Raw genomic sequence first — 25913 nt, 5'->3', positions numbered from 1 at the left:
TTCCTGATTTACCCTCTTACTCTGTTGCTGCTCATTGCCATGTAGCAAGGCAAATGGCTCTGGATATAAAACTCCATGTCTGCTGCCAGGCAAACACCAACTGCGTGGGCACGTTCCTTCTCCTTGGGGAGCAAGGGCTGCCTTCCTTGGGTTCCCTCAAGTCTCCGATGCTGTTCAGTGGGGGACCAGCTGGGCAGGAGGAGCTCGGTTGTTCTCAGCCAGCTCCAGTTTGTGTTGCAGATCCTCCCCTGCCAAAATGCATGGGTGAACATGAATGGTTCTGGGGGTGAGGAAGTGCTCAGGAGTCACATGAGGAAGGAAGATTTGTATGGAAGAAGATGGGCTAATTGTGAAGGAATTTCAAAGCCAGGGGGTAAAAACCTAAAAGGAAACATTTAAGGGGGAAGAAAATAGGTGGAGAAGATTACTTTATGAAAAAACATGCTCCAATAGCTTTAGTGCTGGTAGTGAGATCCCATTAAGGGTGTTGTGTTTTTGTTTTGTTTTTTTCCTTCTGTATAGGTGGAAAAGATTTAAGCTTTTTCTTGTGCCCTCAGTCCATGTTGCTGTTCCCATCATGGAAGATGAAGTGCAAGGGTGTCGGGCAACCTGATGAGTGATGTCCCTAAAAACAAGAAGTGCTGCAGTTTTGATATGTGAAGCAGAATCTCTTGCATTCTTCAGTGGAAACTGTTTATCATTTATGACCTGGTTTTGGAGAAGAGTTTCAGCTGCCTACAGCTTGGCAGGAAAAAGATTTCACTGCATAAAAACCCTTTCCTGTTAGAATTCTGGCTTGAGGACTTTCTGATGTAGCACTTAGAGGCTGAATCAAGGAGCTGTAATAACATTTCTGTAACTGATTTACTGGCATATGACGGGGACAGAACATGTGTACGCTGTACACTTACCTTTGTAAAATCAGCCTCCAGGAGACAAGTTAGGTGACGGCTATCAAAAGGCCACTTTCATTATGACACCATTATAATTCAACACTTCCTTCCCCTTGTAATTGATGTGTGCATGTGTGTATTTTTGGAGTTGGCTTGGTCCTTACAAATGTGGGCAAGATTGAGCAGAGTTAGGTTTAGAGTTGTGGTTACTCTCTCTCTGTATGCCTGTTTCCTGCTGGGTGGCTGGAACTCCCTCCCATTTAGTTACCTGCGTTTTTATCCCAAATTGAGATAACAGTCCTGAACTTTTCACTCTGACAGAGATCAGAAGAGGGACATTTATGCATATAAAGTTGTATTAATTTAGAGCAGTGTGGTGACCTCAGTCTTGGACTCTGGACAGCTTCCCTACTCAGCTGAATCACATTTAGCCGTAGCCTTGCAGCACGTATGGAAGACCAGCGTACCATCCCGCAGCAGCCTTGCAAAGCCTTCATCAACTGGCTGGGGCGTGATCCTCACTCCTGAAGACCTTGTGGAGGTCGTGTCATTCCACGTTCCTCCTGTGCACCATAGCACAGGAGGACTTTTTGCTCTGGAGGGCTTTGTTTTCTAATTTCTGTCTCCACCTTGCAGCACAGGAAAGTTTGGTAATGTGTTCCCTTACTGACACTGCTGTAAGGAGTTAGGCAAGCATATTCCTCTTGAGAAACCATTTTCACCTGCTGAAGCCCAGCTGTACCTTTTAGAGGAAGCTGTTTTACACAGTGGCACGTGACTGTGTGTCTGGGTGAAGTTATTGATCTGGATATATTTAGTTTTCATGACATTTCCCACTTATTTGTTTATTCTGAGTAATTGCTCTGCAGGACTGATAGATATTTCTTGGGTTTCTTTTCAGTAGGGCAGGCAATTTTCTGACCATATTGGCATATACCAAAATCTGAACAGATAACAGATATGTTACATGGAAAAGCCAGAGGCATTTATAAGGGTACGTATGGAGTGAAACCTTTCTTCCTTTTTTTATTTTATTTTTTTATTATTTTTTTTTTTACTCTCCCACTCAACTGTTTTTGCAGGTTTTGGCTGACATTCAGAGAAGCACTTTACACATTTTAGTTCCTTCAAGTTCAATAGAAATGAATTTTATTCTCAAGTCCTTCTGAGGACAGAAATACTTTTCTCCTTTGAACTGTTATGCAGATATTTAAAATTATTATAAAGAAACAAAACAAAAAAATACCCTTTGCTTTAAACCAGACATTTCTAGAGATCTTCCATATGAAGCTGCTCTTCAGAGATGAAAGTAAAGGCCAATTATCTGGGGCTTTGTGACATCAGAGTCAGTTTTTTTTTGTTTGTTTGTTTTGTTTTGTTTTTTGTTGTTGTTTTGTTTTTTCTTGTTTTTTTCTTGTGCATAGGTGTGTATTTAAAAGGCCAAAATCTTTTCCTGAAGGTTTAAAAACTTCACAAGATTTACTATTTTTAATCATCTTTCTCCTCTCTTTAAAAAAAACAAACACCAAACCAACAACAACCCAAAACTTGCACGGGAGCCAAGTTGGATGAGGCAGATGAAGAAATGGAGAAGGACAGGACGGATAAGGAACCTTGAGCTCTCCTCCTGCCTGGCTCTGGACATCCAGGGGGAATGAACCTTTTCCCTCCCATGTTCAAACAGAAGCACTTGTAGCGTTGTTTTTCTCTGTCCTCTTCTATATATTACTTTTTATTTTTTCAGAGGATACCTCTAAAAGCTATTGTCTCTTCCTTGCTCAGCTAACATGTGTTTTCTCCCCTGCTGGCACAGATGCAGTGACAGTGCTGGAGGCACTGTACCACTGTGGAATCCCGAAAATGTAAAATTGCACAATCTCAGCTGCCAGAGGGAGGCGTACCCCCTGAGTAAAAATGATTTCTGAGTTCTGGATGGATGAGGCTGCTCCTGGCTAAATTAGTGAGGCTGGCTGGGATCTTGGTCTCATTCTCTGTTACAGTTTGTAGTGAGAGCAGATTCTGGTAAGGTGTAGGAAAAAGCAATTTATATGTTTGCTGCCTTTTGTATATAATGGAATTTTTTTTGTTCTTTGCATGGTATAAAAGGTAAAATGAAACATGTATTTTTCCAGGAGGCAAAATTCTGTTTTGCATGTCAAACATGTTTTGTGCTAATCTGGAGTAAAACAGCTGTCTCCCTTCCCGGGAAAAAAAAATAAATAAAAAGAATTGAGGGTTTGTAGAAGAAGCTTGCTAACTTGAGACTTTTTGCAGTGGGACCAGGTGTTGTCTACTACATGCAGAATGGAGCAATCTGGAGAGACTGCTGTGAAGATGGGAGGCGTGCTGAGAACAAGTGTGTACCTGGTGGGTGAGACTTTGGCTTAACTCTGTGTATGTCTTTGAACTGCTGGGGGCAGGAGGCATTTGTTGTCATCCAAAGGCTTTTAAGTCAGCAGCACCAGCTCTGTAGGACACGTTTTCTACCGCTAAAAGATGGTGTGAGGTCTTGCTCAACTGAAGGCAGTAAAGTAGTTCTTTTGCTTTCACAATATCAGATGTGCGGAAGCAAGAAATTGCCTGTGGAGTGAAGGAAACCTTGGCTGTGTAAATGAGGAGCCATTTATTTGGTAGTATGTCTTGCCATTGGCCTCTCTCCTGCTGTAGAGGGATTTCAAGTCACAACATTTCTGCTGATGTCAAGTTGGTGAACATGTGTTTACATGTTCACTGGATTTCATGTGTTCAGCTAGCATTGCTTGCCAAAGAAGTGCTTGTATGAAATTCTCCTTGGACTCCCATACAGGGGCTTGAAGGGTGTGAAAGCTATCACCATCTGCTTCCTTTCTTCTTGCTCCCTGTGATAGCCTAGAGTTTTCCAGTCCATGCAAAGGACTTGGGACCATTTTATAACTGAATACATTGAAACCAACAGAACCCTTGTTTTTCTTCAGCTACCTGCTTAGACGGAGTCTTTCTGTTTTTAAAGTTTCTTGGTCTTTGGACTGACAGCTCACAGACACAACAGAAACACAGGCTGGGACATTAGATGAATGGCTAGGATGGAAAGTAGTAGAGGATGAAAGACTTGGATTTTTAAAATGCCTTTGGAATTGTATTTTATTTCATTTTCTTGGTGTGTATTTGTCAGCACTAAAGGGCTTAGATTTCAAATGCTTTCAAAAAAAAAAAAAAGCCAAAAAGGCAAGTTAATGCCTGCATCTTCAGTATAAAGCCTAAGCAAATCCCTCACTTTCACAGTAACCAGGCCAAAGCTGCTTGTATGAGAAGAAAAACATAATTAGGAGATGCAAGCTCAATAATAATTTTGTCAAAAATCACACTATGGATGGAGCAGGGATGAAGTTATAATATGCTGTGTTACCCAACGAAAGAAGAATCATTCAATTGTTCTCTTAAGTTTTGAAATCAGGACCATGTTCCCAAGCAGAAGGAAAGAACATTGCTTCATTTAAAATACATGTGTGTATGCATATAGATAAATATATATATAAAGTAGCATGTGTGGAACAGTGTGAGAAAGGGAAGTAAAGCATGGTAGTAGCAGCAGAGTTGTTGAAGCTGTTGAGCTGTGCAGAATGAGGAGCACTTTGTGCTATAGGAGCAGCATCCCCTTGAAAATGGTGTTTGGATGGAAGCTTGGCTCTGCCATTGTTGGAGCACAGATGTGGAATAATGTGTGGCAAAAGATTTAATCTAATAATCAGAAAACTTGTTGGAAGAAGGGATGTAAAAAAGTAAAGTTTTTCCTTGCTTTGTAGCACTGGAAGGAAAATTCTTGTGAGAAAAATGGAAAAGGTCAGCAAAACTGGTTAGCGTAGACCATCTTAGGGCCAAAGCATGGAATGATGTGAAATGGCATTGCTGAGTGAATGGAAACAGGTATCTGGTTTGAATCATGGTGGTGTCATGCAACCTGGTTTTGTATTCCTGGAATATATTAGACTTGATGGAAATCTTGACTGCCTCCTGAATTTCAGATGATGCATATTTTTAGAGGTTGAAGTTGTGGTTATTTTTGTTTGTCATAGCAAAGAGAACAACTAATAGTCCCTAGAAATAATAAGAGAATTATGACCGGGTGAGGTGAAGCCTGAGCTTGGGGTATATCAATCATCTGCCACGTGGCAAATATTTTGTGCATCACCTGTCCTCAGGGTACCCAGCAGTAAGCATGAGAATCTTTTTCCTCCAGTTTTAAAAAAAAAAAAAAGAAAGAAAGGGCGTGGGTGGAAAGGGAAATAAGGTAACACAGGGCAATGCAGAGCAGCTGATATTCTGTACCTTGGCTTGCTTGTGCTGTCCAGCACATGTCAGCAGGGTCCATCGCATTGCCACAGGATGGAGTCAGCACAGCCCAAATGATGCTTCTGCTAATGGACAACAATTTCTCTTAAATGAAAGCTGCTCACTCGCTGTAGAATGAAGAAAAGTATTTCACTTAAGGAGAAAAATAACTTGGGTGTTGGGAACTGTTTGAAATCGTGCTGCTTGAGTAGAAGCTGAGTTGTCTTTAGAGAAGTGGTTCCTTGCCTGCTGCTCTACGCCAATGTAAGTGGTTGAACACAGCACAGAGAGGATGAAAACCCCAAAGCGTGTCTTCTCCAGCCGTGCTGGTGGTGGCACTGCTTGGTCCCCACGAGGCAGCTGGGCAGCTGCAGTGGAACTGCTTTAAGTCCCTGCTGCTTCCCTGGCTTCAGGAAAGAGACTCGAGGGATTTTTCCATTGCAGTATGTAATCCTGATAGCATATCTTCAGATTAGAAACAAAGCCCAATATTATTTGTCAGTAAGTATGGGAACCCTAGGTTGTTCTGTTGCTGATGACAGTCGAGTTGAGTGCTTGTCTCCATACATTGCACAACATAATCTAGAGTTGTTATTTTTTAACCTGTTCTGCAAAAAATAAGGTGAGGGAGTTCAGGGGCAGGGTTATTCATTCCTGCTTGAGGATCCAGGTAAGGAGAATGTGATTGCACATGTCCTGCAGTGCATGCGTGGTGAGTGGAACCCACCTCCGGGAAGTCAGATGGCTTATCCCACCAGCTGTGCTTTCTTACAGCAAATCCCAGCAGCACTTTGGAGTATTTCTGGATGTGTTCAGCTTCCCCCAGCCTGTGCCTCTCCCCTGCCTCCTCCTCGCTGCTTTCCTCCTGCTCCAGGCAGTAACTGCCCCAGTGCTGGGATCACTGGCCGTTCCCCGAGCCCACAGAGGTGCAGTGACCGTGCCCCTGGGGAAGGACAGCTTGTTGGTGTCTTTTTTTTTTTTTTTTTTGGCATCCACATCAGAAACAGCAGATGATGGCTCCCAACCTCATCCTGTGGCCTTCAAGCAGTTCTGTATGTATTTTGCCCTATGGTCATCAATTGTCAGTGCAGTGAAAGACGGTCCAAGAAAGTCTGCAAAAGGACATTGAATGACAAGTTAAGAAAGAAGGCTGATTGGAAGAGATTTTCAGTATCAGCTTGCAAAAGAGAATTGGAAATTACTGGAACTTCTAAACAAAGAACAATTATTTCCATTGAGATTCTAAATCTGAATTTAAAGAGAGCTTTCCCCAAAATAAGGACCAAATTAGTCTTCACTGCCAAAGGTAAATTTAGTAACTTCGCATTGTCTAAATTTAGGCTTCTGAATAAGCCCTCATGCTGAAGATGTGGCGTGGGGCTCATGAGCTACAAGGAGATCTGCTTGGCATCAGAGCAGATGGAAGTGCTACCACACGAGGAACAACTGCAAACATCGCTCCGATTCAGATTCCCTGTTCAGATTTCAACTGTGTCTAGCGAGGACCTTTAGGAGTGCTGTACTGCAGCTTCAAAGCAGCATTGGTTTCAAAGTCTGAGGACAGGCAAGATGATCAGGATATTTTTCATGGAAGGAAGTTTGAATCACATAAAAGAGCCAAAAAATTCAAAGGAGGAGTTTGTCCGTGCTGTGTTACATGGCTGCTATTTTGGGGAGTCTTGCTTTCATGTAGAAGGTACTCCAAATACACTGCGAGAGCTTCTAGCTGCAAATGCATGTTGCCCTCATTTGGCCTCTTCATAACACTGAAGGTATTTATGAAATGCTTGACGTTGGTAGGGCTGAACGTGCAGTCCTTAGTATCTTCTGTACATTGCCGGGTGGCATGTGGACCGTTCAAGGCTTTTCCTTAAATGTTGAAGAGTCGAGGCATCTGTTAAGGGTATGCACTGCTCCATCTCTTTGTTTCACTTTCTAGAGGTCACTTGGCTGAAAATAACTTCATGGGTGGATGCAGTCAGAGGCTGGAAGAAAATTTAGCCCTTGGTCTGAACACTGTCTGCTTGTGAAGTAACACGGTGACATTCATTCAACAACAGGACATGTCTCGAGACCAAAATGTGCTGGTGGATCACCCTTTCTCAAGCTGTTTATTAGCTACTGGTAGTAAAGGACATTCAGATGACCCGATCATAGTTGTTTCATTTCCCATGGGGTGCCAGGAACAAAATAAAACACCTTGTAGGTAAGGACAGGATGAGACATGCAAGTGGTTCTCCTGCCAAGGCTGTGGCAGGGCTCAGCTGGGTTAACAGAGCCATCTCCTTTGTGGTCCTGGCGTTCCTTGGCCTTGGGGGATCTCTTAGCTGACGTTCACAAGTGGTCCCTGTTGTGTCAGTCTGAGATTTGGCATCTTCTCAAGCCATCTTTAGATACTGAGGCTCACGGCTTCCCTTAGGAGAATGCTGTATATCACCCGCTCCAAGGGGCTGAACCTTCAGTGGTGTTTCAGTGAGATTTGTTTATTTCAGAAATAATCCTGTGGCTGGGTGAAGCCACAGATAGCTTTACAGGTTTGCATTGACAAGTGTTTTTATCCATCAGACCTTTGTTCTGATCAGCTTGTGGAGCAGTCCCCTTTCTGGTCTTCTGTGCCCTTTCAAATTCTTTTTCCATGTGTTGGCATTTCTCTATTTTTGCACTGTATTATTTCTAGAATTTTAACAAGCTTTGAGTCTGAAGGTACTATGAATAATTAGCACTTGTTGGCAGGCCCACACAGTTTAACGATTTATAGATTGAGATTACTTTGGATCTTTTGTAGATCAGGGAACATTGGTTCAAGAAAAAACAAGTTATTTTGTAGGGTTATGCTACCAGTTAACACAACTGATTCCATTAAAACAACATCTGAAACCTTTAACTGCATCCAAACTAGAACTGGACCGTGCAATCACTACAGGGATGTTACAGCTGGAAGAAGGTAAAAAAAGTAGTCGTGTGACATTAAGTAAGAGAGATCATTCTTACAAATGCCTAGTGCTGGAAGTGCATTTCTTTTTTTTCTTTGCAGCAGCAGCTGTAACCCTTATTCTGCCAAAAGGCTCTGTTTTGATACAGAATCGCTTTACCTTAACTGTCATTAACCTTTACTAACTTCACAATCTCTCTGTGTATGGTGATTTATGACCTTTTAATGTTTCCAGACGATACCCTCCTTCCAGTTTTTGGGAGCAAATGGCAAGTCACAGGGTTAGCTGCTTATTTCCCATATAACTTGTTTTAATTGATCAATACAGTGAGAATTTGGGGAGTGATGGGAAGGGTGACACTGAAATCTGAGGAAGATTTAGTGGTAGAGAACTGAATGCCTCTGTAATGATGGCATGGACATCTCCATGGCTCTGGACTTCCCTAAACATGTGTCCTTCTTATAAGTTCTGTCACTGTGTTTCCACTGTGTTCCGCCCCCCCCTTCCCCTCCCCCCCCCCCCCCCCCCCCCATTTAATTATTTTTTTTCTGGGTTTTGCTAGGATTTTCAAAGACCCCAAATATCTACTGTAATATAGGACATTTTTTCTCAGTACTCTCATTGTTCGCATACATGGCGAGTTGTCTTGAACCATGGAATCTTTGGACTTATTTGTAACAGTTCAATCAAAATGAACTTGTCAGGGATAATTCTGCCTTGCAGATACTGAGATGCAGTGTATTCTGAATTTCCAGAGGCCATAGAGGATGCTTATTTATAGATTGGAGAGTATTTAAAGGGCTTCATACTAAAAAATCAACTTTCTGTTAATTTAGCTGCAACCATTGATCTTATCAAAGCTGCATAATATGAAAGATGTTGATGGTTAGAGGGAAGAAATTGGCTTCCTCTGAGAGAATGGGCTCTCTGCTGCTCCTTTTATCACAGGATTGAGACACTGTAAATTTGAGCGAGTGGGTTGGGTGTTCCTGCTGTATCTTTCAGAAGGCTGTTTACATGAAAGTCCACAAATACGTAATATAATGATCCCTTTTGTAGAACTGGAGAAAAAAACATGTTCCTGCAAACATCTTGGGCGTAATGAAGGTCTGAGGAACTCAACTGTTGGTCTTTGTCATTTCTCCTTTGCTGTAATGAATCATGCTTTTTTTGTTGTTTTTAATATGCGCTTACTGAACAAGAACCAGCTAATTTATGGGGTACTTAGCAGTAGCAGCCCTTAACATCTAAGGATTGTGACTGGTTTAAATTTTTTTTTTTGAGGCACCCACTGGAAACACTTTGGTATGTATTAACTAATGATGTGTTAATTCCATCAGAGCTCTAATGGCATGAAGGAAATAAAGGGCTTTTTTTCAAGATCCTTCCTAATTAGTAAGGTCTTGTGTAGCATGGGGAGACCAGACCGCCTCTTGGTGGCTCATGGGCTGCTCTTCATCCCCTGTCAGACTTCTTGGAATTGAAACTGGATCCCGAGACCTAGGATTAACTATGGGCTGAAATGCAAACCTAAACCCGTCCTCTAGTGAGGGTTTGGGGCCTTAAAAGTCAATACAGAGTTAAGAACATGAAGTTAAAAGCGTTCATGTCTTGTTTTTGAAAAAATGTCTGAAAAAACTCCTCTAATAATGCCATTAGAGGTTTGTCAAGTGAATAATCAGATTAGTGCGTTCCTCACTTGTTGGTAGTTTTTTTGCCTGTAGTCATATTTCGATGAACTAGCTCGGGAGATGCTTTCTGCACCTCTGTTAAGTGTTTTTACTTTAAAAAAAAAAGCTATTTTAATGGAATCTTTAACATCTTGAAAGACTGACAAATGTCAGTAGAAGAGCTGTCCCTTTCTGTACTTTTGAAATGAGTGTTCTTCTTTCAGGTTAATGTCTTTTTTTTTTTTTGGAATGCAAGTTAATTGTATTGCAGTAATTCATTGCAGTAGACAATGTTGAACTCGACTAACTGCATTTGTTTTTGATCTTACAAATTCAATGAGGAAATCAAACAAATTATAGCTTGAAAGAGGATAGAAGATATAAAAGATTTTTTTGTGTTAGTGTGGCCTCTGTCATGCGCCGCTTAGATTTTGTGCTGTTGCCAAAATAAAGGCGCTCTATCTGAAGACAAAGACTGATAACGAAGCACAATGCTTCTTGTTTTAAAGTACTACTATAGGAAGGAAGTGGAAAAAAAAAAATGAAGTGCTTTACATTTTGCTAGTTCATTTAAGTACCATTTTCTTTCACGTAATTGCTGTGGACACCCATATGAAAATGACCATATTGTGTTTATGGTCTCTCCTGAAAATGTCACTTTTTTTAAAAAAAAAAAAAAAGGAAGAACATTTGGCCTCTTAAAAGCTTAAGTGTTTGATATTCACTATATCTTCCATTTACTCCTGGGATAAATTAAACAAATTGCAGTAGTTTAGGAGAGATTAAAATGGCCTACAGTCAGGATAAACAAGCAAAGTAAAGGAGCATCACCAGCTCTGCCTTTTTATAATATCTGGTAAGCTTTATTCCTGTTTCATTTCATTTTCTTTTTCATGGCAGCATTTTCCATGTTAATTGCTTTGTGGAATGGTATCTTCATTCATGGGGATCCTCAGCAAAAGACACCAGTGTAGTGGGTTTACGTGGCAAGGTTTTGGTAGCAGGGGGCCATAGGGGTGATTTCTGTGAGAAAGATCTAGAAGCTGCCCCATGTTTGGGAAGGGCCCCATTGTTTTCCAGAGCTGAGCCAATAAGCGATGTTGTTTTGCGCCTTTGTGAGAGCATATTTAAGACAGGGAAAAAAACGCTGCGCCACGCAGCAGCCGGGAGAGTCAAGGGAGTGAGAAACAGCCTTGCAGGTGCCAAGGTCAGTGTAGAAGGAGGGGGAGAGGTGCTCCAGGCGCCGGAGCAGAAGTCCCCTGCGGCCTGTGGTGAGGACCATGGTGAAGCAGGATGTCCCCCTGCGGCCCATGGAGTACCACGGTGGAGCAGGGTTTCATGCTGCAGCCCGTGGAGGAGACCACGGTGGAGCAGGTGGCCCTGCACCGACGGAGGCTGCCGCCTGTGGAAGATCCCTGCCAGAGCAGATTCCGGGCAGGACCTGTAGCCTGTAGAGAGGAGACCACGCAGGAGCAGGTGACCTGGCAGGAGCTGCTGCCCGTAGGGGAGCCAGGTTGGAGCAGTTTTCTCCTGAGGGATGGACCCCGTGGTACGGACCCATATCTGGAGCAGTTCTGGAAGAGCTGCTGGCTGTGGGAAGCCCACGCTGGATCAGTTCATCAAGGACTGCATCCCATGGGTGGGACCCCACAGCACAGGGGACGAGAGTGACTGAGAAGGAGCGGCAGAGAAGTGCTGTAGACTGACCATAACCCCCATTCCCCTGTTCCCCTGCGCTGCTCGGGGGGAGGAGGTGGAAGAGGGTGGATGGGGGGGAAGGTGCTTTTGGTTTCTTTCCTTTGTTTCTCACTTCTCTAGCTTGTTAGTAATGAGCAATAAATCTTACTATCTTCTTATGCTGAGTCTGTTTTGCCCATTACAATAATTATTGTGTGATTTTCTCATCCTTATCTCAACCCTTGAGCCCTTTTCACATATTTTCTCCCCATTCCTCTTTGAGGAGGGGGAGTGAGAGAGCGGCTGTGGTGGAGCTCGGCTGCCCACTCGAGCGGAACCACAACAACCAGGCAGAGCAGATCCTGCAGTTTTTCTCAGAAAATTTCACAACTTTAAGAAAAGGTACTCCCCAGTTGTTGCCTGAACAACCAGCTCTAGAAATCCAGCCACTAAATTCCTCTCTACGCTTTTATGGGTGGTCTGTGTTACGGTCTGCAGAGAATGAAAAAACCTAAATCAAAAGGATCTTAGGAGCCCAGGGTCAACCAGTAGACCACCTGACTTCCCCAAAGGGTGGTTAGCTGTCATACGCAGTAGGGAATTTGCTTTCTTGTCGTCTTGTTGTATTGCCTCAGAGCAGGCAGGATAGGCTATAAGCTGTGCCCTTTTTTGGGAAAAATAGCAAAACCTGGATGGTTTAATTTTTTGTTATTTTTAATATTATTTTAAAGAAAAGGACAACGTTCTGAAACCCCCTTCCTTGATTAGCAGGTGTAGTATTTGTCCTTTTCTGTCTTCTGATGCTGAAGTGAAGGGCACATATCCCATCTGTTTTCAGTGGTATCATTCTGTGAATATAATAACAGCTAGTAACTTCCTTGTCTAAGCTTCCTTGTCAAAGTAGGCAAAATTTGCAGTCTTCCCAGCAGATGAGGAGGACCTTTTGGAACAGAGGGAAGTTCTACTCTGCATTGTCTGAGCAGTTCGTAGCTCTGATCTAGCATCAGGCTTTAAGACTGGCACTGCATTGTGGCTGTCAAGGTTTCTCCATGCATTTAAATTTTTGGAGGAGAGGCAGCAGGAGCTCAGAAGCGATGACAGAGCAAGAACACAGTTATAACTTTCTGCTGTGGGGATGAGATCTTCCCGCGATGATGGATTGAGGCTGCTCAGAGACTGACGGATGCTCTCAGCCGAGTCCAAGGTGATAAACAAATAATCCCTGACAGGGTGTTGATGCTTGTTGACATTGGTGGTCCGTTCTCTTTCTGTCTTCTGAGTAGAAATTTGCAGGCTTTCCTGTCCATAAATGTTTTTCTCTTGAGGTCTTGTGGAGAAAACAATCAGGGTAGGTTTAGTCTTGACCGCCTTTTAGGGATTTGTTTAATGAAGTCCTGTGCCTTCAGAGCTCCCCCCTGTCTCTCCCTGAACTTACTTCTGTAAGTTCAAATATGAATACTTTGGTTTTTATAACTTGAAGATATATGGACAGCACGGGTTGATCCTTGCTACTTTCGTCTGAATGTGTCAGATCAGTGGCTCTATTGCTTAGCAATTCTAGGATGTTTAGATCTGTAAGTGGCAAATTTAGAATAAAATGATTGATTTAGCGTTTTGTTTGTTTGTTTGTTTGTTTTTTCCTAACTGCTTTTTGTAGAGCAAATGTTTCATCAGAGCAAGTACCGAGAAGCTCACATCAAGTACGCTGAAGGTAGGACTCACTGCAGCCAATTAAGTTACCTGGTGTCTGCCTGGTGACTTTCTTCATGACCAGTCTAACCCCATGTAATGATTTTGACTTAATTTCCTTCCTATACAAGACAGCTTTACAAAAGTGAAAAAACAAAGCACTGGGAGTCCATTTATAAAACAAACCGCCACCACAGACCTTTACATAATGAAAAACACCCTTACAATATTTTTGTTTCTGTAGATGACAGTAAATTAGGAAGTAATGCTTGAATAAAAAGATAAGTGACAAGTGTAAAAGCCACTATGAAAACATCAACACAGTAGTGAATAAGAGGTATAAAAACAGTGTTGAATGTGCTATCAATATGAAATCTAACCCAACATTGCAAAGCAGAATAAGTGATGTGTATTGGCAAAGATGAGATGGACGATTCTCTCTATAGATATGAATTCTGATTTCTGTGAAAAGTAAATTCTTATACTGCTAAATTGCAAAAGAAGGATTGTAGTGAAATTGTCAGCATCATGTGATGGAGAGAGCAAGTTCACTGAGCTGTTAGGGGAAGGGCTGCTTCAGTCTTTCAGCTTGGAGATGAAATGATGAAATATGATTTTTCATGGTGAATGAGCAATTTTTTTATTTTTTTTTTCCCGAAGGGTTTTAAACTTACAGAAAGGAGGAAAAAAAAAAAAAAAAAAGCTCTATGGTATTCTTGTTGTTCTTCCATATCCTTGCAGCCCATGTTTTATATTGCAGCATTGTCCTTTTTTTTGGCCAAAAAAGTAGGCAGAAAGAGCTCAGGGAGAGCAGCGTGCATTCAGCAGGTGCACTGCGCATCCCTGTGCATAGAGCTGAGCAAGTCAGCTGATGGAGAAGTGGCACAGAAAGTTCTAAAACCAGGATGTGGTCATAATGGAAGATGCAAAATTACTATTTCGGAGATCTTTTTCCTCTATTTCCGTAACTGGTGGCTAGACTGTCATGGTTGCTACCTCTTTTTTGCAGCTCCCTTACCTCGCACAGCTGCACAAAGCAGTGCAGGGTTTTGGGAGGGGTGCAAAGACAAGAGTTAAAAACAGCTTTGTGGTTGTGCTGGTTTATCAGTGGAGGATGACAGTGTGCCAGTTGTAGCTTTCTGTTTGATGCAGGGGATTACTCTTGCAGCTTTACTTAAAATGACATCTTCCTTTAATAGGGTAAAGCTTGATCCCATTGCAACACAAATAGCTAAGCCTGAAGGAGAGCTGGAAGAAAAGTAATTCACACCTGAAGGGGCTACCCAGCTCTGGGAGCAAAGTTAGCTGAATGGCCCCGACCTGCACTGCTGTCTGTCAGTGAGAGACCAGAGGCAAAAACAAATAGGAGCTTTTTTCACCTACATGCCAACAGCAACAGAAAGGAGAGGTCAAAACAAAGCCCCAGCAATCTTTCTCTGGGTGCGGGGGGAGCACAGAATTTTTCCTTAGAAATCATTGCTGATCTAACAGGCTCCCTTTACCACAGGGTATGGTATTTAGACTGTTCTCTGAGCATATAAACAATATGCTCCCAAAGAAGCTGTATGGAAATCGCTTAAAAAATTCAGAAACATGAAGCAATGTGTTGAGAGGCTCTGTGTGCTTCTGACTCTGAAAAAGTAGGATCCCGTATTGTGCTATGGCTAAGTAAGAAGAAAAGAAATGCCAGAATTAGATAAAGCCTTTTTTTTCCATCTACATTCCCCAGCACCTTTTCAGGGTAGCTGTACTTCTGAGTGTCGTTAAATCCTTAGGACGGTGATTAAATATCATCCCATTTAATCATTTTTTAAGAGATCAAGTGACAATGAATAAGTACTAATATAATGGACCTGGCAGAGCTTGTGCTGCACCAGTGTAAAGGATGGCAAAAATGCTTTAATAAAGGGTTCAAAAATGCTTTAATAAAGGGTTCTGGGTTCTGCCCTCTGCAGCGAGTGCTTCCACGTGGCTGGGCTTACCTGCCATGGTGCCCAGCAGGGGCAAGGTGCTGCAGGCTCAGGGGCAAAATCACAGAGATGCTATGCTTACTCTTGGCCTGTTTCTGAAAGGGTAATATTTGCTTTCACACCCAGATTCCTTACAAATACATCACCTTGCTGCATACTGGTTTATGTCTCCAGGTTTCACATTAAATGTGGATGTCAACTCAGTACCAGAGGAAAGACAGTCAGCACATCAGTACCATCTCTTTATTATCTTGCTGTGCGTAAACACAGAGGAAAATAAAAGTGATCCCTCTGCTCATCTGAAGAAAAAACACATTGCCCGGTTTCTGCTTGAACCTGCTTATGCAGCTTATCAAGATATCAAACACAGTATTTTAAGTTACTATAAATCAGAAAATGCTGTATAATAATTGATCAGTATGTTAAAAAATAATCTTTTCATCTACTATGCTGTCACCCTTGTGACTAGAGTTCTCAGCCTTTACAAAGCAACCTTCCATACCCAAGAGAATGAATCCAAGTCTGTTTATTGAATACATAAGCACAGCAGAGGTTGCTGTATAGGCAAGAGGATGACAGAAGGAATGACTGAAAGCAGCTCTTCCCTGTGCCCACACTCCACCTGACTTAACCCCTGTGTGTGTGGAAAGACTTAAGCATAACAGTACGTATAAATGCATATAAAATGTATACAGTAGCAGTGTAGCTTCCAGAGCAGCTTGCTTTGTCCCCTGCCTTATGCCGTGTGCTATGCTCGGGCTCTGGAGGTCGGATGGTGCCTGGAAGCCCTGACCCAGGGTGACAGTGCTAGTGGGTTGTGCCTGCCACAGTCTGCAGCCGTCCCTCAGGTGCAGAAGATGACCTTCATCATCCCCGTGTTGCTGGTTTTATGCTTTCAGTTTTCACAACCTTGTGTTACAGGCACTTGAGCCGATGCTGCATAATTAGCCCTGGAGCCACTTAAAGGCCGCGTACATGAATGGTTGCAGTCAGATGGTAAGCGTACTTCAAAACTCCTGAAGCGGGAGGCGAGTGACCCAGAAGTGCTTTTTACCAGCTTGTGTCAATCAGTTTGCAGCTCAACACTTTCCTTTTTGCAGCTCTGCTGTTCTCATGCTGAATTATGAGGTTGTTCTTTATTGTCATTATGTTCTTTGGCTTTTGATTTGAATTAGGCCCAGCATCTTAGTTCCACAGCTGTGCAGGAGTCCCAGTGGAGCCTCACAGGGATGTTAAATCCAGTTTTCATCTAACTCTTACATAATTGTAGGTATGATAAAGTTTGTATTGATGTCACATACTAACGTCATATTTTTGTTATCGGGCTACATGAGTTTTTCTTACTTTTTTCCTGCTACAGCATTCATCTAGTTCTTCCATGGATTGCATCTTGTGAAATACTGGGGGGAGTAACGTGTTTTTTTTTTTTTTCATTTTTTTTTCTCTTACCTATTAAACATCTGCATGAAAAGGTTTTCCTTTCAGAGAAATTTTAATAGTCATATTCTAATGAAACTGATTTTAGTTTAGTCCTTGATAGCTGTAATTTGAATGCTAAGTGCTTATTTGTCTGCATAATGGCCCAATGCCCCTCTCCATGGTTGTGCATCCCTTAGCACAGAAGACAACACGTGAATAATGTTTACACGTGCCACATGTAAATACAACAGATGCCACTCATCTGTTGCTATTGTTATAAACTGTGCTTATAAATTAGATTGGGAACAACACTTAGAAAAATTGGTAATGAAAAAATCAAATCCAGGTTTGACACCACAGCTACTATAGCATAGGTTAGTAGCTTCAGTTTCTAATTTCTTTAAAGAACTGGTCCAGCACTGAGGTTCCAACTTGTTTTGCATGGTGAGCGTTAGCTGCATATAAATAAATGCTGCTTTGCTACCCGCGGTGTTGGTGCCTTGCACCAGTTTAATTGAGAGAAAAAAGGACAGAAATGGCTATTTGGGCATTAGGTTTCACTAGCGGATGTTAGGAGTATCCATCTTCAATAAAAAGCGTGGTCGTGATCCTTCTTCCAACTTCAGTTGCTCAATTCCATTTTTGTTTTCCTTTGGGCACCATTTAAGTAGTTAATTTATCTCCAGGACTGCACTGGACAATTTCTGCAGCAGACAAATCATCCGTTGGACAGCTTTTGATGGGAGCCTTTCTCTCAGCACTCCCAGATGACTTCCCTGTAGGCTTTTTACATTTCTAGGAAATTCCAGGGACTGGAAGAGCACTCTGGGGTCGGGACTGGCTTCCTTACTTGCCTTTGCCTAGGGACAAGCTGTCATGGGGTGGCTGAATCTTTTCAAGCAAGCTCCATGTTGAGCGAGGGTTCATCCAGAAGACACTGTATTTGTAATTTCACAACCTCCAAAGAGATATAAAAAGGGGACTTCTTGACCTGGATACTAATTTGTGACTTGAGTTCATATATCTTATGCGTATCAGGCATATTCATTGCATCAAATCAGAGGACTTCGCTTAATGCATGGATGGTACAGATTGGGGAGATCCGAACTATTGCTGCAGCCCAGCCTGGGCTCCTAAATAAGTGCCCCTGACTTTGGTTGTGACAAGTTGGTGGCTGCGCAGCCCTGCCACAGCGCTTCCCTGCTGCCGGGGCTCTGGGCTCGAGCTCCAGAAAAAGGTCCAAAGGCTGGGGTGGGAGTGGGAATGCTGCTCCTCCAGGATGCAGCTTCTGCTGCTGACCGCCGATGTCATCAGGTGAGGATCTGGGCATTTTTTATTGGTTTTGACAGTGCAAGGCAACGTCAGAGTTGGAATTCACAGCAAAGCATTAAATAGCAAATTTCATACTGCACAAGGGAAGAAGGGGGTGTGAGTGCGTGTGTTTTCTGTGAGAGTAGACTCCATGAACAGGCCTTAGGGTTGCGAGGGCATTGTTCCTCTGCTTCTGCTCTCTGAGGAATGACCACACGTGCTCGTTTCCTTTGTGAGGAAGAAGGGTTCTCTTTGAGGATGGAGACTGGGGAGAAAGGGTTGTTCGTGGGGGTAAGAATTTGCAGCAATGTCTTGCCTCTGTTTCTTCTCCTGGATCAAAGCCACTGCTGGCTGCTTTCTTTGCTGCCCTGCTCCCCTTCTGTTCCCTTCCTTTCCATATCTTCCCAATTCCTCTTTGCTCTCTGGTTTCTGGGTCTGTGGGGCATTTCAGAACTGAGTTAGTTACCTTTGGGAGCTGGCTGCTGCTGCTCAAGCGGCCTCTCTTTTTTTTTTTTTTTTACCTGTTATATATATATATATATATATATATATATATATATATATATATATATATATATATATATATATATATATATATTTTAATATAAAATGTAAATATTTGCAATGCATCTAAAGATCAGGGTAGATCTGCTCAGCTGGCTGTTCACCAACATACTTTGCGTTCACCTGAGTCCAGCAGAAGCAGTAGGCCACTTTGTTTACTTAGCTCCCTAGTGTTTTCCCATAGTCTGTGTTATCTGTAAGCCTCCTCATTGATAATGCTGTGTTTTCTTCCCTGCCTTGTCCGAGTTTGGGATGGAGGAGATTTTGGGTAGGTCTAGGTGGGAAACGGGTTCCCTGGAACAACACGTGCATCTCAGTCCTCCTTTACAGCAGCATGCTGGTGGTGCTTAATCTCTTTGGTACGTCTTCACCTTGCTTTTGTTTTCCAGTGGAGGTGGCCTGAGGTGCCAAGTAACCAACCTAGTCTGAGGTTTTGCTTTTGAAAAACTGCATAACTCTATGTTGACATGATCTATTTACCGTGAAATTATGACCAGTGATGCTAATTCTGCTGTCATTTTCAATTCATTTTTAGATGAGCCCTAATTAGTTTTTCTATACTATTTACCCGGAATGTTCTGACAGGCCTAAAATTGCGTGGGTTTCATTTTTTTGGCACGTTGTTGTTTGGTTTGTTTTTGAATCCCTTGGGACTATTCTTGCTCAGCAATGTCATATGCAAGAGCTCTAGACCAATGGAGCAAAGCATACATTTGCTGAGAACTGAAAATTGTCAAGGTAATGTAAGTCATTATAATAAACAAATCTAACTTTTGAAGTGGTTAAGGATATTTTGAATTCACATTACAATTTCTGAAGAGTATGCCAGCTGTTCCCTTTCCCCAGGTATTTGAACCTTTTCAGCACCAATCTGGTATTGACTGGTAAGTTTAGATAGGAAGGCCCTGTCATTTCTAGAGACTGTAAGTACTAATATTAAATAAATTACTTCAAAACCCTCATTCAACACCCTCATTAGAGGAGAAGTTCTCTCTACTTGACGTAAAGCAAAAAATTGCATCACCACTGGGCTCTGGTGGAATAATAGAGCCTCTCTGTCGAGCCACCAGGCCTCCCTGCTCCTGCTTGACACAGGCATTAGCATAAAGCTAGTGTTACCACTAGATGGATCTGTTTCTTTAATCAGCCACTGACTACCACTTCCTAAAGAGAGAGGGATTTTAAGAGTTTTCTGGTTGGCATAAAGTATGTGTTGTGTGAGTGCTTTTTGAATACGCTTTGTACTAAAGGTGAGAAAGCTTTTACTTGAAAAGCAAGAGTATGTGTGTCTTTTTTGTCTAGTAGCCTATACTATTTTTCATATACAGACATAGGAAGAGGCGCAGGACTATAAAAAAATTGCTTTTTACTTTGTTTTGGACTTTGAGGGATCTGTACTGATAACACCATCCTTAAGTTCCTATTCGTACGTTTGAAAAATTTATCAGAAATGTTCCTGTGTAAATATAGGTATTTTGACCTCTAACAAATTGAAATGTTCAGCTACAGTAAAGTCAATACAAGTGGTCTTCAGTTATTTAAAAAAATAAATAAGCAATCTGTTTCCATAGAAGTACTGAATGCTCATCTGCAGTAAGTTTTACTCAAAAGCGTGGACAAAAATGGAACAACCCCTTACTTGTTGAGTTTACTACAAAGGCAACCTCAACTATGATACAAAAGATATTTTTGGAGGGAGGCACTTTGTCAGTTCGAACAAGTTACAGTTGCAGCTTTTTCAAAATTTTTCACATAGTGAGGTAGAAAAACACAGATTTGTGTTCAGTGCTTTGCTCCGTGTCTGTATGCCAGGTAATGTGAAATGAGAGACTCTCCCAGTCCAAAGCTTTCCAGTTGTGACAGAGGAGGTGATGTGTTAATTGTGTACTGGGCTTCATTGTAGGTGTTGGATTGCATGGGGGACAGTTAGAGGATGGAAGCAAATTGGTTTGGGTTGGGTCAGACAAAATTGGTGTTGGCCATAGGTTTCTACCTGAGACAGTCAGATTGAATGTGATGGGAGATTTCACCCCAACGGTGGTGCGGCACTGTTTCTTCAGTCTAACTGCACTAACCTAATTGCACATGATTGCACAGGCATCTAGGGTAGGTTTGGTTTGTACAAAGGTGCTTTTTAGCTAGGCTGGTAACCTATGGCAGCGTTATATGGTGTCAGCTACTGGGTCTGCCTGCCAGAGCCTCTCAGTAGGACAGGAGCTGTACACGTTGCTGTATACTCTATCCTGTGCTTGTAAATATTAAGAAAGATTTCATAAGGCTCGTGACTCCAAGCAGCACTTAATTGGTACTTTGTTCAAGAAGGGGAATTTGGTCAGGCTTTATTAGCTTGAATTGTCATCTTCCTGTGGAAGTTTTTTGTTACCATTTTGCAGGCACTGTAATTATTGATACATGGTATCACTTTAGTTCATTAACAGTAATGAATAAAATCATAATATACAGCAGCATAATGACGCCTAATTGGAACCAAATACGTTGCAATCTTTTATTTACAGGTAGGCATAAATGAGTAGTGGGACTACAACTCAGGCTTCTGGGTTCTGTTTTAAAAAATGTTGTTCAGCAACACATGTGTAGGTGTGTAAGTACGTGGTGTTCCTGGCACTGGTCTCCCTTGTATTAAACACCAAATTATTGTCTGTAACAGACCATACAGTGAGCTTGTAGTCCCCTGTTTGCCCGCTGTGGCTTTTGCTGTTTAAGATATGGGAGAGTGCTTGGTTTTCTCCTTGTTAAATACAAAGCCATTCACGTAGTTTAAATTATTTAAGCATTGCAGCTGTCATTTTAGCTACTAAAGATACAACTCCATAGGAGTTTTAGGGTTGCATGTAGGCAAGGGGCTGGTTGCATGATGGAATGCCTGCTGTAGGGTACATGTGGGACCTCCCTGGCTTTTGTGGAACATCAGTTTAAGGAGGACACACGGAAAGACTGTCATTAAAAATGTAAGTATAGTGGTTTGATAAAATGCAGGTTAATGTTCAGACTGCAGAGATTCAGCAGTTTGAAGTTGTAAAACCTTTGAGGTTTTACATAAAGTAAAAGCCAGAGGTTTCGCCTAAACAACCGAGCAGTAGTAGGAGTTGTGTCTAACTGCTAATTTTCACCTCACAAGTGGTGAGTAAGAATAACAATTTTCCGTCCGTGAAAACTGTTTTTAGCTCCAAAAATCTTTGGCGCTTTAGCTGCAAATACTGTTTGTGCTGTAACTCTGCTGTACGTTCCCATGTGGCTGTTCAGCATCTCCCTACAGATGGGGTACACAGTACAAGGTGCTTTGGCGTCTGGCTTTTCTGAATTCTGCCTCGAAAAGTGGGCTTGTGATGGCATGGTCAATGCTGCTGCAGGGGCTGTGACGACAGGCTTTGTCTCACCGTGTCTTCTGGTAATCATCATCTGGTCTTCCTTGTTGGGGATTGGAATGAGATACAAGTTTCCAAACTATTTGAAATATACATGCCACTTCTAAGGTAATGCTTTATCTCCAGAAGAGATAATGAAGTTGGAAGCTGTCTAATCACTGTAATGCATGCATATTGCATTTTTGCTTGGCAAGTCTGCAATCAGGCCATTGATTTGGGTTTGCTAATGCTAGCTAATCACGAAGGTTAGACGTTCAGCTGTGACTGACTGCAGAAACAGCTTTCTGTGGGTGACAGATTGGTGAAAGCAAGAATCTGCGAGAACAACTCTTTGCTTTCCCACCCGGCTCCGCAGTGTTCCCATTAAAGCTGGCTTCAGTGATCCCAGCTGGCTGTCCCCAGTGCTGGTGGGCTTTCAGCTAGAATTGCTGAGAGTGCAGCGTTACTTGGTGTGCTGCACGTGTCCTGGGGAAGTGAAGTTTTGTGAATCTCCATGCCTTGGAGATTCCCATGTAACCCCTGTCACTCCACCAACCTCACATAGGCTTCTGTGCTGTTGGATGATAATTGGCATCAGCAGCCGTGCCCAACTAGGTATGTGCCTAGTGTGGCAGTGTTATTTTTGAGTATTTCTGTTACTGTCCTTTTCTTAAGGAATTGAAAAAAAAACAAAAACAAAACAAAACAAAAAATAAGGTAAACCCAATGGCAAATCTATGAGAGAAAGAACGTACCGTGACCTTCGATGTCTGTAGGTGCTGTATTTCCTAGGGTTAGCACTGCTTTAAACTGTGATTGCTACTTACAGGGTGTTCAGGAGGCTTGCATCTGTGATGACCTAAATTTCAATGGGAAACAGCGAGTTCTGCTGTAGAGAAAGAACACCAACATCCTGGACTCGCCCCTTATTCTCGCTGTGGGATACAGACTGTGAGGTAGCACCGTACTGGGCAGACACACGCAAGTACAGTTTGTGGCTTTATGGTGCTCCTCTGAGGTTGGTTTTCCTGCAGATGCTGCACCTAAGCCCAACCCTCATCGTTTTCTTCCAGTTTAGGTTATTGTACTTCTGAGTCTGTGGTGATTATGATCTCTGTTTGTCCATGGTGATTTTCTCCTAACCACTGGTTTGTTTTAGGAAAGCAGTTGAGCATTACAGGAGGTCTCTAAGCTGTTAGGCTATAGACATGATGTACCAGAAGAAGAGAGAGAGTAAGTTTTATGGCATTCTGCAAAACATTTGATGAGTGTACTGCAGCTGATGCTCAAGTACCCCTGCTGACCCCAGCCGTGTCAGTATGCCCCAAGGAGAAGGGGAGGCTGTCAGGTGAGTAGGTCTGGAGCTGTTCTCTATTGCACAGCTTTGTTCAGCAGTTGAAGCCATTACTGACATTGCTAGCCGCCAGGGAAAGCTGACCAAGCGTAGATTACTTTTGAGCATAGCTTCTAGGAGGGCAGTCTGCTTACCAAGTGCATCAGTATCATTTTTGTCTCATTTTTGGCTAGCTTTAAGGTTTCGCGGGTATCAGCAGCCCACTAATTTGAAATAATAGATGCTAGCAAAAGGTAATCCTTGGGCTGGATTGCTTATGCCATGTGACTGAAGTTTCTTTTTAATGGAGGTTATTTGATGGTAGACTTCTGTGCCATGAAAAAAAATGACAGATAAAATGTGTGTTGTCCCAGTGAGTCAAAGAAATGACTCCCCTAATAACAGTAATTACACTCTGCATCTGTGATGTTCTGCATGCTTAAGACTGTACAGATATTAGCTAATTAATCCTTTCAACACTGCTGTGCAGTTGGTGTAGCTGGGGCTGTTATCCCCTCTCCGTAAATGAAGGGAAGGATGGGAAGGGTGACTGATGTGCTTGGGGCACAGAGCAAACTCGAGCTCTGAGTTCAGAGGGGTGACCCAGAGGTCTGACCAGCAGTGGTGCCGCAGGAACAGACAGCTTCAAGTGCTAGTTGCTGCTGAGCTTCATTTTCTGTACAACTGGGTCACCTGCCATGCTAATTGGTCTTAAAAGGGTGGCGGAGAGGACAGTGCTTGTGGCACAGGAACTGCTAAAACAGCTACTGAGGAGCCCAGATTGAGCTTTCATCGCGCAGCGTCACTGGTGGCTTTAACGGGGATGTGAATTACGGCAGGGTACGCTTTGTCTGCCAGCTGCTCAGGAAAGAAAAGCAGCTGTTGGTAAGTGCCAACTGCAAGGCTCATTTGATATATAATTCATTCACTGAGAGAATGAACAATCAGCGTGGTGGGGTTACATCTCCTCGTGTGACGTACATTGGCCGCGGAAGCCGATGCCGACTGAACCTGTCCGAACTCCTCTCAGCGCTTCAGGCAGCAGGTGCTTCCTGGCCATCCCTGTTTGGACACCACAAAGAGTGTGGAGATCAGTGTGGTCGCTAACCTTGTTTCTTGATGACCTGCTGATAAACATGCTGTGTTGTGGTGTGGATGCAGCTCATACAATGCGCTTGGCTTTGGAACTTGTCAGCTGTCTGTGGAGCCCTGAGGAGGAGTGAGTGCTCTTGGTGCCTTTGCAGTGTTAATGATATTTCTGTAAACAGTTTGCTGACACGTGTCAGGTAAACAGCGTGCCAGAAAAGCTCATGTGCAGAAGGCTGATTTCGTCCAACACAGCCCTCCCCTGCTCTTCCAGTTCGAGTGCCTTACAAAGGCACCCGGCTGTTGCTGCCGTGCCGCATTGTCATGGAACAAGGGGAGCGTGTGTGCTCGAAGCACATCTGAAAGCCTGTTCGTGTTTGTTGGAACGGCCTCCTCAGCTCCTGAGGAACAAAGCCTTTGCGTTATGTGTCTGCATGGTACGCTGGTAGTTCAAAAGCTATGAATACTCAAATTTATGCTCTTGATTCTTTTCTGCAGTAGCAAGTGAAGACATCACTGGCATCTTCCAGTTTCTGATTACTGCGCTTTGGCAGCAAGCACAGGACTGCACAATACCTCCTTCCTACGTTCCTGGGGCACTCAGCTTATTGATGTCAGTGCATAATGTAAAAGGAAGGAGCATGAAAAACACCTGCCTGAGGTTGGTCAGTGTACAGCTTGTACTTCCCTGCTGTGCTGTGGCACAAACCAAGTTGCTGGCCATGGCACTTACAGCATTTTCAGCCAGGTTTCTTCCTGCAGGCTTAACTGCCTTTTTTCCTTACTGTTTGTCATCATCTCTTCAGTAATTCTTGACCCTGTCATCTATTTCTGATACGTTTTGACCCAGGGACATAGAGTCTCAAGGTTCATTTACATACTGCAAAGGAAAATCGTAGCTGGCTGTAGAAAACATACTCGAATGATTATCTCCAGTGAGAGGAACTGCTGTGTGGGCTCAAGAGTTAACCTGCTCTATTTAACCTGGGTCTGACCATTCCATATGTGAACCAGCCACACTTTTTGCCACCTCCTAAACAGTAATCATTTCTGGATGTTAGAGGAAGGTGAGAAAACGGGTTGCATGGAGGGAGTTCAGGAGATGTGTAGGGAAAGGTAAGTGTGTGCTAAGTTCCTGAGGGTCAGAGGGATAGTTGGGCATATTGCAGAGGAAGGTTGGAACAGGTCTCTGAAGTCTGGTATCCTAATTTTTCATCACTTGTGGAACATTAACTGCTTCTTCCAGTTAATGAATGTGAAGGGAAATTGACTGTTGATTGAACTGCCTGTCTGTTTTCATAGCTATTAACTTTGTGCTGTAGCACGTAAAGCTACCTTCACAAGCAGCATTACCAAAATAACACAACCTTTAAACCAAAGCAATAAATAGTATTTATCTTTAAAATGGCACTTTTCTCTTCTCCTCATTTTCTGAATTATTTTTGATGAATGGTCACTTAAGCAGCCTCTTTGGCATCATGAATGCCAGTGGATATTGATTGATAATAGCGCATGGGTGAGTGCTTCTGATACTCCTGTGTGTGCTAAACAGCCTGGCCCCTCTGCTTTTGGATGCTAATGGGAACAGAACAGCATTTAAGGAATTATTGAATGGGTTTGTATAGCTTTTTTTTTTTTTCCTGTTACTTGAAATGTTTTATCTGTCACTAGACATGTAGTCTGTAAGAATTTGGA

General features: G+C 42.7%; 1 protein-coding gene across 1 annotated transcript in view; it reads left to right on the top strand.

Annotated features, from left to right (window-relative positions):
* Positions 1 to 25913, top strand: part of PCDH15 (protocadherin related 15) — a 731645-nt gene that overhangs the window by 25215 nt on the left and 680517 nt on the right. Inside the window, exon 2 of the mRNA XM_082765483.1 lies at positions 3168 to 3260. The gene's annotated coding sequence lies outside the window, so the exon portion shown is untranslated. The remainder of the gene's footprint in view (positions 1 to 3167; positions 3261 to 25913) is intronic.

Source organism: Aythya marila (genome assembly GCF_965140915.1).
Source record: "Aythya marila genome assembly, chromosome: 7".
Lineage (NCBI taxonomy): Eukaryota > Metazoa > Chordata > Aves > Anseriformes > Anatidae > Aythya > Aythya marila.
Note: the sequence above shows the minus strand (reverse complement) of the source record. Positions and strands in the feature narration are given on the sequence as shown.